We start from the raw sequence: 13,661 nt of genomic DNA on the forward strand, positions 1-13,661 counted from the left end.
AGAAGGGAGGCTTGGGTTTCCTGGCGATGGAGGAAGCCAAGCTTTCCGTCTGCCCTTGCCGGCCAAGGCCTCCACTTAAGGCTACAAAGTTTCAATTATAGAAGGTAAATAAATCCCAACAGAAGTGTCTGCGGCCATGGAGCGAGCAGAAGGCTTGGCTCTGCTCCAGGCTACAAAGTTTCAATTGTAGAAGATAAATAAATCCCAGACACCAGGGCCTCCACTTGGGTTGCTGGGGGGTGTGGCTGGCCTGCAAACCATCACAGGCCCTTTGCCCAGGCTGCTCCATGCCCCAAGGGAACCCCCATCCTGATCCAGGACACACTTCAGGGCAAACCAGCTGGCCCCCACTTATGCACCAGGCCTCTATCCTATCTAATAAAAGAGTAATATGCAGATTGACCATCACTCCAACACACAAGATGGCTGCCCCCATGTGGTCAAAGATCCTGCCCCCATGTGGAGACAAGATGGCCACCACAAGATGGCCAGCAGGGGAGGGCTGTTGGGAGGGACCAGGCCTGTAAGGGAGGGAAGTTGGGGGCGACCAGGCCTGCAGGGAAGGGCAGTGGCGGGGGGGACCCTGGCCCGCAGGGGAGAGCAGTTGGGGGGAACCAGGCCTGCACAGGAGGGCAGTTAGGGGTGACCAGGCCTGCAAGGGAGGGCAGTTAGGGGTGACCAGGCCTGCAGGGGAGGGCAGTTAGGGGCAAATAGGCTGGCAGGGGAGCAGTTAGTCATCAATCAGGCTGGCAGGGGAGTGGTTAGGAGGTGATCAGGCTGGCAGGCAGAAGCGGTTAGGGGCAATCAGGAAGGCAGGCAGGCAAGCAGTTGGGAGCCCAGCAGTCCTGGATATTGAGAGGGATGTCCCAGATTGGAGAGGGTGCAGGCTGGGTTGAGGGACACCCCCCCCCCCCATGCACGAATTTCATGCACCAGGCCTCTAGTGAATTATATTAATGGTATCAAATAACTAGTTACCCAAACCCCAAATACCATTTATCTTTAGTTACTTTTCACTTAATCAGATGGCACATCCTTCACAATTTGACATTTGCCCCCAGCTATCCATTTTATCTTCCACTTATTTCTTGTGTAAATTATTGCATCCAAAGCCATGCCACATTTGTTTGTGTAGGTCATCTACTGCATGTAACAAAGACATTAGTGCCCAGCAAACATCCATGTGCTCCTTTATAGTTCCCAGACTCCCTTGTTGTTAATTCAGAGCTACATGACTTCTATTTATACTACTTATACCAGCATATTAGAGATTCATAAACTCTTTGTTTCAACATATGGTAGCATTAGCTTTTCATAATACTTGTCTAGAGATTAGCTTTTAAAATATTTGCCTCTCTGCCCTGGCCAGTTTGCCTCAGTGGATAGAGCGTTGGCCTGTGGACTGAAAGGCCATGGGTTTGATTCCAGTTAGTGGCACATACCCGGGTTGCGGGCTCGATCCCTGGTAGGAGATGTGTGTGAGGCAGCTGAACAATGATTCTCGCCCATCATTAATATTTCTACCTCTCCTTCTCCCTTCCTCTTTGAAATCAATTTAAAAAAACAAAAAAGCTCGTACCTCGGTTTCGGGCTCCATCCCTGGCTCTGGGGTGTGTCTGGGAGGCAACCAATAGATGTGTCTCTCTCACATTGATGTCTCTCCCCCTCTTCTCACTCTCTTTAAAAATCAATGGAAAAATGTCCTCGGGTGAGGATTAACAACAACAAAAAAGTATGCCTTTCATACGTGAAGACAGTTTTGTCCCATTATCATAGGGCTTTCACTTTTTTCCTGATTTTAAAAGGAGCAATTATTATTGCACTTACATAATTCATTATTTCTCCTGAGTTCACCTTGTGTAAGGGTGTTGACTCATTTAGTTGGTGAGAAGCTAGATAGTCAATTTGGAGAGTAACTCCAACATAGTCCACCTGACTTCATAAACAAAACCAGAACCAATGTTTACTGGAAATAACACATTGGAGAATTTACAAAGGCCAATATGAAGTCTGAGACTGAGTTGAATTGCTAAGTGCTGAGGGTGGGTAAGGGTGGTAAAATCTGTATGTGAATATTAGAGGGATGAAGAAAGTTGTAGAAAATTGAAGGGGAAAGCAAGAGTTAGAAGTATAACAGGGCATCTGAAATGTCAATTCTTATGTCTGCTCCCTCCCACTTCTACTAAAGAGTCTGCAATGCTCAAGCCCATAGTCCCTGCTGAAGGGGCAGCAACCATCACCTTGCCACAGAAGTCTGGAAGAGAATTAATACCTGACTGAAGGCCAGATGACCTATGATGTGACTTAGTAGAAAAAGATTAAGACCCAACAAGATTTCCCTCTCTGGAGAACGTGTACCAAGAAACTGAGAATTAGATAAGATTGTGTCATGCCATGAAAAAGATGAAATGATAAGAAAACAAAAATTACGAGCAAGCAAAAATCTAAAGATGGAATAAAGAATGGGAGTCTGGCCCCACCAGTGTGGCTCAGTGGTTGAGTGTCGACTTATGAACCAGGAGGTCATGGTTTGATTCCCAGTCAGGGCACATGTCCGGGTTGCTGGCTCAATCCTCAGTAGGCGGCAAGCAGGAGGCAGCCAATCAATGATTCTCTCTCATCATTGAGGTTTCTATCTCTCCATCTTTCTTCCTTTCTGAAATCAATTATATATATATAATTGATATAATAACCAACCCCTAAGTTTGGTTATTATGTATATATGTATATATGTGTATATGTGTATATGTATATATGTATATATGTATATATGTATATATGTATATATGTATATATGTATATATGTATATATGTGTATATATGAATGGGAGTTTGTTGGTATGGAGAGAAGAGCAGAAAATGACCTGGGGGAATGTGAGAAAGATGGAAACCTGGAGGAGCAGGTCTCCAGTTGCCTCAGTATCTGATGGCAGTTCAGCCCCAGGTAAGTTTCAGTTAATGTGTTTTGAACTGAAAACAGTTCAAAGTCCTCCTTTCTTTGAAGTAACTTGAGTTACTTGGTTCCTTGCACCTTAAAGAGCTCAAGTAAGTTGGATGGACTTTTCAGCCATTTGACATGTCAGTGTAAGAGCCCAGACAAGTAGGAGTATATTTTAAACTAAATGATCAGCCTTGAAATAAATATGTTAGCTCCACTTGACTTTATGTGAATTACAAGTCTACTTGTAAATTGTGTCAACACAATTTATAGTGGGTTGTTTTTAGGACCTTTACTCTTTGTTTTAAATACCAACAGTTGTGTTATGGCATGTACCACAGACCTGAAATGGCATTCAGCTTTTGGTCCCGGAAACCTTGTCAATCACCTATTTCTTTTTCATGTTATCTTGACTCTGGATTTAGATCAGATAGTAACAATAGTGTCCACAAAGGTTTGCTTTAGTTTAGGGTTTTGATAGAGCTATAAATGGTCCAAGAAGTCACCTGTCAGACATCATGTCCAGGCAACAGAATGGAGAGAAGTGGTAAGAAGGGTATATCCCCTTCCTTTCTTTAAAAAAAAAATATATATTTTTTATTGATTTCAGAGAGGAAGGGAGAGGGAGAGAGAGATAGAAACATCAATGATGAGAGAGAATCATTGATCGGCTGCCTCCTGCATGCTCTACACTGGGGATTGAGCCTATAACCTGGGCATGTGCCCTGACTAGGAATTGAACCGTGACCTCCTGGTTCGTAGGTCCACACTCAATCACTGATCCAGAGTGTCCGGGCTCCCCTTCCTTTTTATTATGTTTTTTAAAAACAGAAGTCCCACACAACATTTTTGCTTAGATATCAATAGCCCAAATTTAGTGGCCACACCCATGCAAGGTTACTGGAAAGCATTATATTTTAGCTGAGTGGTAATAGGACCATCTAAAACTTAGGGGTTGGTTATTATGGAAGAATAAAAGAATAGATATAGGTAGGTAATTTGAAGTTTCTGTCACAGGTACTTTACATATAGTTGGTATTTGATAAATATTTATTGATTAATTTTTATAAACTTGAACATATTCTTAGAGGTATCACTCAAGTTGTTAATAAAGATCATGGATCCAATAATTTTCCCTCTTCTTATTGTTTACTTTATAGTAACACTAATGGCCCAGTGCACAAATTCGTGCACATTGAAAGGAAATTATTTAGAAGAAATATTTTAATATCGCTATTCTCCCTTTCTCTATAATAGAAGTGTCAACCAAATTAACAATCGACAATGACAGATGGAAACATGTGTGCAACTGGCACCAGTGAGAGCTTTATATGTATCGCGCATAAGCAAGTCAACTTAGCCTTTTATATTATAGAATAAACTTGCTTAATTAGACCTGCTTTCTGATTTAGCAAAACTTTTTCCAGCCCAGTGAAGCACCCCAACTTCTCTTTCAGGTAACTGTCAGCAACACAGCAGTAAATATCAACATGAAGCGGATTATTATTGTAGATCATGCAGGGAGAACAAAGGGTAAAATATTTGACTGCAGCAGTGTTTGACTATAATCTGCGCAGTGAGAAAACCTGAAGTCATTTTCAAGATCCACCATTTCTTACTTCTTTTCAGTTGGGTCAAGTTTCTAAGCTTTCTAAATCTCCGTTTTCTGGCTAATGAAAAGAAAATAGGATTCTACCGAGTCTCCTATCTACCTACTCCAGGACTTCTGAGGATCAAATGAGATGAGGCACGTGAAAAAGCGTCACAGACATTTGGTTATAGTGTGAAGTGTTTCCACCTGGCTATAAAGCAAGTCATGTTCCTGGGGTGAAGAAACTGCAAGGAGGCTAGTCGCTAGGAAGAGGAAGTGGTGTTGCTATGTGACATCATTACCCGGATGGTTGGACAATTAGCATATTAGCCTTTTATATATATATAGATAATAAAACATATCATTGCATTAATTGCACCTCAAATAAACCCATCAGGAATTATTGGGGATTAATATTGGAAGGATATGGGAGAAACCCTTGGAAGAGACAAACCTAAGCAGAAAGAAAGACAGAGATTTGTCAATGGCCAAGAAAACCTGGAACTGAGATTTCCAGTAGGTGTCATAAAGATATATTCTTCACCTTCTCTGTTTCCCTCTGTCCATTGACTTTATTCTCTCAATACAAAATGTGTATTTCCACTTGGCAAAAAACATGTCCAGTGACATATTTCATATTTTATATCTAGGTGAGGCTTGAGATGACCTCTCTTCCAAAATCTAAAAATCTTGGAGGAATGGCTACACTGGCCCATCTTGGGTCAGGTGTTCTGCTCTTGACCAATTAGCTGTGGCCAAGGAACAATTAGTAGTAACATGGTTTCTTTTGCTGCCATAATGTAATAGAAGTGTAGAAATGGGAGGAGTTCCTATAGGAAAGGTGGATGCTGGCTATACAGTTGTGTAGGCTATCCTATAATTATACATGATGAAAAAAAAACACAGGTCAGTGGTCTGAATTATATGAACGATAAAGGAGAACAGGATCAATCTTAATGTAAAAAATTGACTTAGCTATGAATAAACATCATTTGGTAGAGCTGCAATATATAGAATGTTTACTATGTTAGGCATTATGCTAAGTGTTTTTTTATATGTTGAGTCATTTATTCCTCACAACTCTATGAGCTAGAGACTATTGTCCTCTATAGATGGAAAAACCAGAGCTTAGAGAGCTTAAGTAACTTGTCCAAGATCATATAGCTAGTAAGTAAGCTATATTTGTCTTAAGTTCGAAGTTTTTAACTACCAGGGCAATATACTGTCTCATTACTTCCCTACCTTGAGTGGAAAATTATGGTCATTTTTAATGAAACAATTAGTAGTTTTTATTTTTTCCCTCTCATTTCTGCCATGGCAAGCCATATGAACTTGATAAATCTTATACTGTGTCTGGGCTTTAGTTTCTTCATCTGTAAAAAGATTGGGTTGAATCAAACTACTTTTCCCCCTTGTTAGTGCAGGTAATATTTTATTTCTGAAGACAAGAGGGTGAGCTTTATATTTTTTTAATTTCAATTCATCGAATTTTTTTGAGTGCTTATTGAGCTAGATTTATGTTAGGAAACCTGATGAAATTAAAGATGTACAAAGATAAACATATATTTCTGCTTACCATGTTATGGAGAAACAAACAAACTGAATTATTAGTTTGCAGAATTAGAAGTCTAGAGAGGAATAGACTTCAAGAGCAATATAGCCATCAGCTCAATCATATCATCAAGGGTTTTTTCTCTGTTTGATAAATTACTCTTGTGTCAATCTGGGTTATACGCTGATTTGCTCATACCTGGTAGGAAAGAGAATCCTTTTCTCTAAGTATGGATCAAAAATCTTTCCCTTTGTCTGATTGGGCCAGTTTACTACAGGACTATAATGGTTTTCAGGTGTTTTAATTAGAATAGTCTAGGACCTAGCATAACTTATTTTCTAGGTCATACTGCAGTAAAAAAATAAAGAAAGAAAGAAAAAAAGAAAGAAAGAAAGAAAGAAAGAAAGAAAGAAAGAAAGAAAGAAAGAAAGAAAGAAAAGTAAAGAAAAGAAAAAAAATCCCTAAACAACAAAGATGTATTTATTACTCAAACCAACCATCCTGACTTGATGAGAGTGAGAGGTGGGCTGTTCTACATTATTCTTTCTTGGGGACCTAGGCTGACAAAAGCTTTATCATCTTCAACAATACTGTTCTTGAGGCTGTGGCAGAGTAAACACTGTAAGAACTTACACTTGCAATTAAATGTTCTACCTGGAAGTAACACATATCACTTCTACTCACAACCCACTACATACTAGCGACTATAACTAGTTACATGGCCCAGCCAAGAACAAGAGGGGGCGGGGCAGGGATGTACATGTGAAAATGTGACAGGGTAAGCATTACAAATCTCTGTCATACCAGGGAATTCATTTACTGATTGACTCAGGCTAACTGAGTTGCCCTTTTGTAGCTGGAGGTTGGATAGTTACCTAAAACAAAACAAAACAAAACAAAACAAAACAAAACAAGCAACTCAATAAGGAAAATTTAGGAGTGGATGTTGAATAAGAAATCAAGTGTGAACTATATGATACTTTATCCCAAAGGAGAAGAAAGAAATTTCAGCCAAGGAGGCAAGTTACAGGGAGGGATAGTTTGGCAAGTTTCATCAGCCTCTAAATCAATCACTTCATTTATTCTTCTGATTGGAAAGATTGGCTCTGGCTATTTAATGAGTGGGTGTAGATCAAGCATGTCAAACTCTTGGCCCGAGGGCCACATGCGACCCATAATGAATATTTTTGCGGCCCAGCCAACATAACAGTATGTAAGAAACATTTTAGTAAAAATTTCATAATTTAATTTTTACAATATCCTGTTATATGTAATTATTAATAACGAACTACAACTTTCACTAATGACTGATTACTATAATCATGTTGCATTCATTTCCATTACTCGCCTGCATCATTTCTCTCCACTAATACTAGCAGCAAATATTTTAGCAGCCGATGGCCACGTCATTAGTTTGTACTGACTTGTTTGGTGTGCGCAACAGGAAATATTTCGCTTTTGGAGAACAAGAAAACTAGGTTTATTTGTGTTACACTTATTAATTGGTGCAGTTATTCAGTGTCTGGTAAGTTAATGTTCAAGAAAAAATATTAATTTTTATTAAAATGTTCTATTATTTTATGTTAACGATTACTCATTTATTTCAGCCCTTTGAATTCAGCATGTCTCTACCAAAATAAACCTACATTTATATGAAAATTGAAGCTTTTGTTTTTTTTGTGGCCCACATAAACTTAAACCTTGTTTATTTGGCCCGTTATTAGCCTTTGAGTTTGACATGTTTGGTGTAGATAGACAATTTCAACTTAAAGAGATGGCTCAAAAGTAGCTTAAAACCTTTATTGAATTTGAAAATATAGGCTGTTTTCTTATATTTCGTTGTTAGTTACTGTCAAGCTAGCTAGATTTATAGTTTAGGACTGGCAAACAACTAAAATTTACCTAGTCTAATCCCTTTATTTTACAGATGAGAAAACTTAGAGCGAAATGGGTAAAATAATTTTCTCGAGTTCACACCTTCTTGTATGTAGCAAGAACAGTGCTGTCCTTTGGGTGTTCACAACTTTGGAAATGTGGTAGTGTTCACTAATTTTGACCTCAATAAAATGGCTACTCAGGCACTCAACTTTCATTTTGGTATTTTCCATTGTCTAATGGTTGACTCCTTGTTCCACCCACAAGACCTGCACAGCTCTGGTTGATGACTAAGAATTTGATGCAGGCTGTGTAAAAAAAATGTATGTATTTAGAAGTTTCTATTAGTTCTCAGTATAATGTTATAAAGAATATTTTTTGCAGTGTTTCGCTGAGCAGAACTTTGTAAGTTTTTGCATCAGCAAAAATAGGTCTCAAGCCTAGTTGGTGAGGGGGTGGTGGTGGAGGAAGTGGTGGGACAATTCTACTTTCTTAAGCAAATACCTGAAACTAGGAGTGATGTGAGGCACAGACAGACAGCTGGGCTGAGAAGAGAGAGTGAGAGGGCCCAGCAACAGAGGGAGGCTGGAGCTTGTGGAGAAAACAAACTTTAACAGAGATGTGTTCTGGAAGCCAGTGACATAGATAGAACCTTTGGGGGACACTTTCTGTCAGAAATTTAATCTGTTAAGAGAAATGCAGAGTTTTAGTAATATTCCTCTCTGGAGAGAGTAAAAGAAATGTGTTTTTTAAAAGCAGGGACTGTTGTGAATTTTTTGTAAATTCATTATTGGCCTGGAACTTAATGTGTAGTTCTCAAAAGTCAGCTATTGAACTAATACTTCCAGTTCTGAGGTGGTAGCTAAATTGTAGGCATGCTCTGAAAAGGGCTTTGATAACAGTGTTCTGTCACAGGCTGAGAAGCACATTGACTCAACAGAGCATAACTGAAATCGCTTAAGATCTAGTTTCTGAATATGTGCTAGAGACACTAGTTATTTGGTATTTTAATATATATTATACTGCGCTATAAAAATGCACTAAATCTTGAACAAACATTCCTTGGGCAGATTTTTCTTTTCTTTTTGAGCAGGAGTTTGAGAAGATAATTATTTTAATCCCTAGGTTTCTGGAAAGAAAAAAAATGAAGGCCAGATTTAAAAAAAACGATGTTTTCAGGCAAATGTAAAGCTTTGAATTTGGAGATCTTGAAATATTCTACAACGTAAGCTTTAAACATTCTTGCTAAAATACTTCTACTAGTAAAACTGCTGTTAAACTAAAAAGTGAATATCTGCCTCACTTCTGACTTCTAAAAATTATCTAGAGTACGACTGATAAGCCTTTGGCCTGTGATACATCTTACTCTGGCATAAGCCTAAAATTTCTGTTCCTTTCCAACAACCATAGCCTGCAACCCTTATAGCGGATTTTTGTTCTGTTTACTAGTATAAGCTTAGTGCAGAAACGGCCTCAGTGGAGGAGAGCAACCACACATTCAGTAAATGATTGTTGAATGACTAAGCTGAGCTGGAACACAATTCTGGCTCTGCCAGTGTATTTTTTGACCTTAGACTAGTCACTCTACTTTTTTTTCTTAATTTTCCCTTTTTACAGGGAGATCATAATAAAAATAACTGTAAACTACTTCGTGGAGAGCTTTTATTTTAAAGGGCTGCCAATAAATACCGGAGTGACAAGGTCTCACAATCCTCCCTCAGAAGTTAAGTTTATTGAGGGATAGGGTACCTTTTTCTCCTTTGAAATCAGCAGTATCTTATTTGTGTTTCTGGAGTACAGTTCCTGGCCTTTAAAAAAAATGACTCCGTAAATACTGTATATTTATGAATGTAGTCCACTGCCTCTTAAATCTCTTTTCTGCGATCCTTTTCACACTCAGCATCTTAAAGGCCGCCGCTATTTGCTCTAGGACATGTACCCAAGGCATTTACTTAAAAAACACCCACGTCCAGAGGAAGAATTCTTCTGTTTTAGGGCATCATTTCGCTTTTCCGCAGCACGGCACCTCGGGCTTGGGATCTGGGTCCGGAGGCACAGGGAAGAGTTCGGTAAAGGAAGCTCATCTTCCCGCCTTCTGATTGGTCGGCTGGCACTCCACTCACGCAGCTCGCGTCTTTGATTGGCCACCGTGGCACCCCCCCCGCCTCGGCTCGCGACTACTTTGTGTGCCTGGCCAGCGCGCTCAGGTCCTGGGTCCCAGCTCGCCGTCGGGGCTGGTGTGAACTAGCTCTTCGGCCCACTGCTCTGCATCGCGGGCGGCAGGACTTTCCCGAGTCCGAGCGGGTAGGAAGCATCCTAAGGAAAAGCCCACCCCCCCACTCCGTTCCGTGTTCTCTTTCCCGCACTGAATAAACTTCCGCCTCATTTGAGGGGCTGTCGCAGCCGCGGGCCGGGGGAGAGGCCAGACATCGCATTCGTGCCCTCGTGGGGGATCTTTACCTCCGGCGAATGTGGAAACATAGCTCTCACGAGAAAGTAGGGCTTCGCCAGTCCATTTTGGGTGCGTGCCAGTCTCTGTTCGCGTTGCAAGCTGCAGCCGGGCAGCAGCGATCATCCCTAACAAGTGGCAAAGAGTCTGCTTCCAATCTCTAGTACCTAAGGTGCTCCTTGGGGCCGCGGCCGAGCTGGCACGGGCCAGTCGGTCCCAGCGGTCGAAAATACGGAATTCCCTGGAGGTGGCGCTCCCGGGAATGGGAAGCCGCCTAGCCTCGCGCCCCCCTCAGCCTCCGGCCTTCCAGCGGTAGAGGGCGGCCTACGCGCGCGTTGGAGCCGGCGCCCGCGCGCGCAGCTGCTGCACTGCTGGAGCTCTCCCGGTCCGCTGTGGCCCGGGGCGCTCCTGCCCCAGGATGCTGCGGCGAGCGATCCAAGGGCGCAGCGAAAAGGGGGCGGGGAGAAGCCCTGGCACATGCCTGGGTCGCCGTAGGTGGCAGGGGCCGGCGCATGCGCGCCCTCTCCCCGGAGCCGGGAACGCTGAGGGGCGCGCGCCCCCTTCCGCGCGCTCACGCTTGCGCTATCCTGGGTTTCCCCGCCTGCTCTCGTTGTCGGAGCCGCCCCGGCGCGTGCGCGCGCTGTCTCCGGCCGACCGGAGTGGTCGGGTTCCCTCCGCTCCAGGCCCCCGCCCCTCGCCGCCCCCTCCCAGCCCCCAGGCCACCCGTCTCCTTCCTCGCCTCGCGGAATGGGGCCGGCGCTGCTCGGGGTCGCGCGCCCGAGACCCGGCTCGCGCTCGGTCTCGCGCTGTCAGCGACTGTCCAGCTCGCGCCGCCTCGCGCTCTCCCTCAGTCACTGGCGCCGGAGGCTCCGTTAAGCGGCGGCGGTGGTTCCTGTTTCCGTTTCTTCCTCTCCCTTCAGTCGGTAGTAGCATCCTCCACCCAGCCACTCCTCCCACTCCCCTAACGGAGGGCAGCTGCGGCTGAGGCTGTGGCGGCGGCGACTGGGGAACCGCGCAGACCGCCTCTGCTCCCGCCTCGGGTAAGGGGGTGTTTGGGGGCCGGGCCCCGCGCGCCTCGGGGTCTGAGGCTGGGCAAGCGCGGGATCCGACGGGGCTCCGGGGAGGTGACTGGAGGCTGTCGCTACTCTTTTCCCCCCAGGCGATCCCCGGGCCTGTTGCTGCAAGTGCTGCTGCTTATCCAGCCGCTCCGGGAAAAGTGGGGAGGGAGCCCCCGGGACGCTCCGGCGGGTGCCTTTGCGCGGCCGGGAGGGCGCGGGCAGGGGGTGAGGGGCGCCCGCCGCCCGGACCGGGACCCGGAGCGGTGCGGCCGCTGCCCTCGTGTCGCGCATCCTTGGACAGGGCAGGGGCTGAAGCCGAGGAGAGGGGAAGAGATGGGGGCGGGGTAGGAGGTGTCCCTCTTCTCCACACCTCCCTGCCCTTTCGCCGGCAGTTCTGTCCCTGTAGTCACCGACTGGGAGGAGGAGGAGGATGCCTGTGCGTTAGGGGCTTTTGAGAGGGGATCTTGGGCTAGGAATCTGGGAGTGGACCTATACAAAGATCCACTCCCAGCGAGGGGGTAATTAATGCCTGGGCATTTAAGGGCATGAGTGCCCCTGCACCTCCACACCCCCCCGCCTCTCCCCATTTGATGTGGAAACGATGAGCTGGTGGCTTTTGAGTATCTAAACTTACTTGGGAGGTTAAGTGAGTCTTGACTAGTTAAAGGAGGTTTGTCCTGAAAGAGTGGATAGATTGTAGGTCGCAGCACCTGTTCTCTCACAGTGGGCACTGCAATCCTTAGGAACACAGAACGTCAGGGACGCAGTGTATTTCTTAAGTTCAATGACAGTGTCGTGGTTAGCTATCCTTGGTGAGCTTTTAGCGTTTTGCCATATATTAGCTTGCATGCTTATTTATTTATTTATTTATTTATTTTAGTTGTAGAAATGGGAGTATATTTTCTTTAAAAATTAAAAACTGAAAAAGACTTTTAACATCAGTGGTGTGCCAGTATAGGTCGGCAGGAAAATAAAACACTGATAAGCTTGTCTGTTTGATACCAAGAAGGTAACTCTAGTCCGAGCTTGAATATGCTTCCTATGTTTTCTGCTGCTTTTCATTCTTTTCCATATTTCATATCAGAGGATTGATACAGTCTTTAAAACTTCATTAACAGGAACAAATCCATTATCCACAATTCTTCTCAAAAGGCACTCGAACCCATCAGATAGCCAGGCAGGTGCATTCTCACGAATACTCTATCCATGAAAAGAAACTCAATAAGACACAGACGAATCCAATGAATAGAAGAAGACATCTATTGAGTTTTGGAATGTTTGGTGCATTTGGATTGGTCTAGGTTTATGAAACCTAACCCTCCCAGTGTAAACAGGATTCGAGTCCTTCTATAATACATTGTCCGTTTACTCTGTAGGCCAAGAAAGCTACTGGTCTCTAATGCCATGTTCCTCAGTCTTAGAGCCAACACTCTATTTCTCTGGTGATGAGGAAGTAAGACCACTACCACTAGAGTGTACATTGTCATGGCCGAGGACATGTGCATACAGGATGGCTTCTTCAGCTTCAGGTTGGGTCATTCCAGCACTAAGAATGGGGGTCAGTACAAAGTCTCCATGTTGGTGGTGACAAGAGCAGCTCTCCGTCTCCATATTAGCTTTTTGATTGAGGCCTTGGGTAAAGGCAGGGAGAGGTGTCATTCTACTTCTTGCATTTTAAACTTTTCACAGGTAACTGACTCAACTTTATCTTGGCTCTCTTTAGAAACTAGGAAAGGTTTCATTATACTAGTTTTTTTTTTTTTCCTTGTTATTCTGGGGTTAAGTGCATTTTTATTTTTTAAATTTAAATACTATGTTTTTATGCATAATTCTTTTAAAGGGTACGTCATATAGAAATCATTTTAGGAGAGAAATTATTTAAGCACCACAGAGCTACACTGAAATAATGGCGTAAGTTGTATTCTTCCTTCAAGTTAAAAACAACCTAAAATGTTATGCCAAAATAATAAGGACCTGTATGTTGCTAGCCTTGTGAAATACACTATAAAATGTGATAGAAAGTCTTGATTACTTGATTTAGAAATACAATAGTAAAAATAAGGTGGGAATTCAAACATTTGAATTGTGATTTTACAGTTTAATATTTAAAAATGTAGGGAGTTAGAAATGAGTAGAAGGAAAATAGAAGGGTAGTTTGGAAGCATGGATTTTCTTTTTGCTGCATTATAAATTGAGAA

The 13,661-nt window shown here is 43.2% G+C and overlaps 1 protein-coding gene and 1 pseudogene across 6 annotated transcripts in view; one reads left to right on the forward strand and one right to left on the reverse strand.

Moving 5' to 3' along the window:
• Positions 1 to 9,712: 9,712 nt before the first annotated feature.
• FUT8 (fucosyltransferase 8) overlaps positions 9,713 to 13,661 on the forward strand; it is a 216,763-nt gene continuing 212,814 nt past the window's right edge. For 4 of the 5 annotated variants that reach the window (XM_079767554.1, XM_079767552.1, XM_079767555.1 and 1 more), the window contains exon 1: positions 10,950 to 11,445. The gene's annotated coding sequence lies outside the window, so the exon portion shown is untranslated. Of the gene's footprint in view, positions 10,261 to 10,949; positions 11,446 to 13,661 lie in introns of those variants that run through there. The other variant, XM_079767553.1, reaches the window with a different exon arrangement.
• On the reverse strand, positions 12,141 to 13,040 carry LOC307098762 (oligosaccharyltransferase complex subunit OSTC-like; annotated as a pseudogene). Its single transcript has one exon. The product of its transcript is annotated as an oligosaccharyltransferase complex subunit OSTC-like (transcript).

The sequence above is a fragment of the Cnephaeus nilssonii genome, assembly GCF_951640355.1.
Source record: "Cnephaeus nilssonii genome assembly, chromosome: 4".
Classification (NCBI taxonomy): domain Eukaryota; kingdom Metazoa; phylum Chordata; class Mammalia; order Chiroptera; family Vespertilionidae; genus Cnephaeus; species Cnephaeus nilssonii.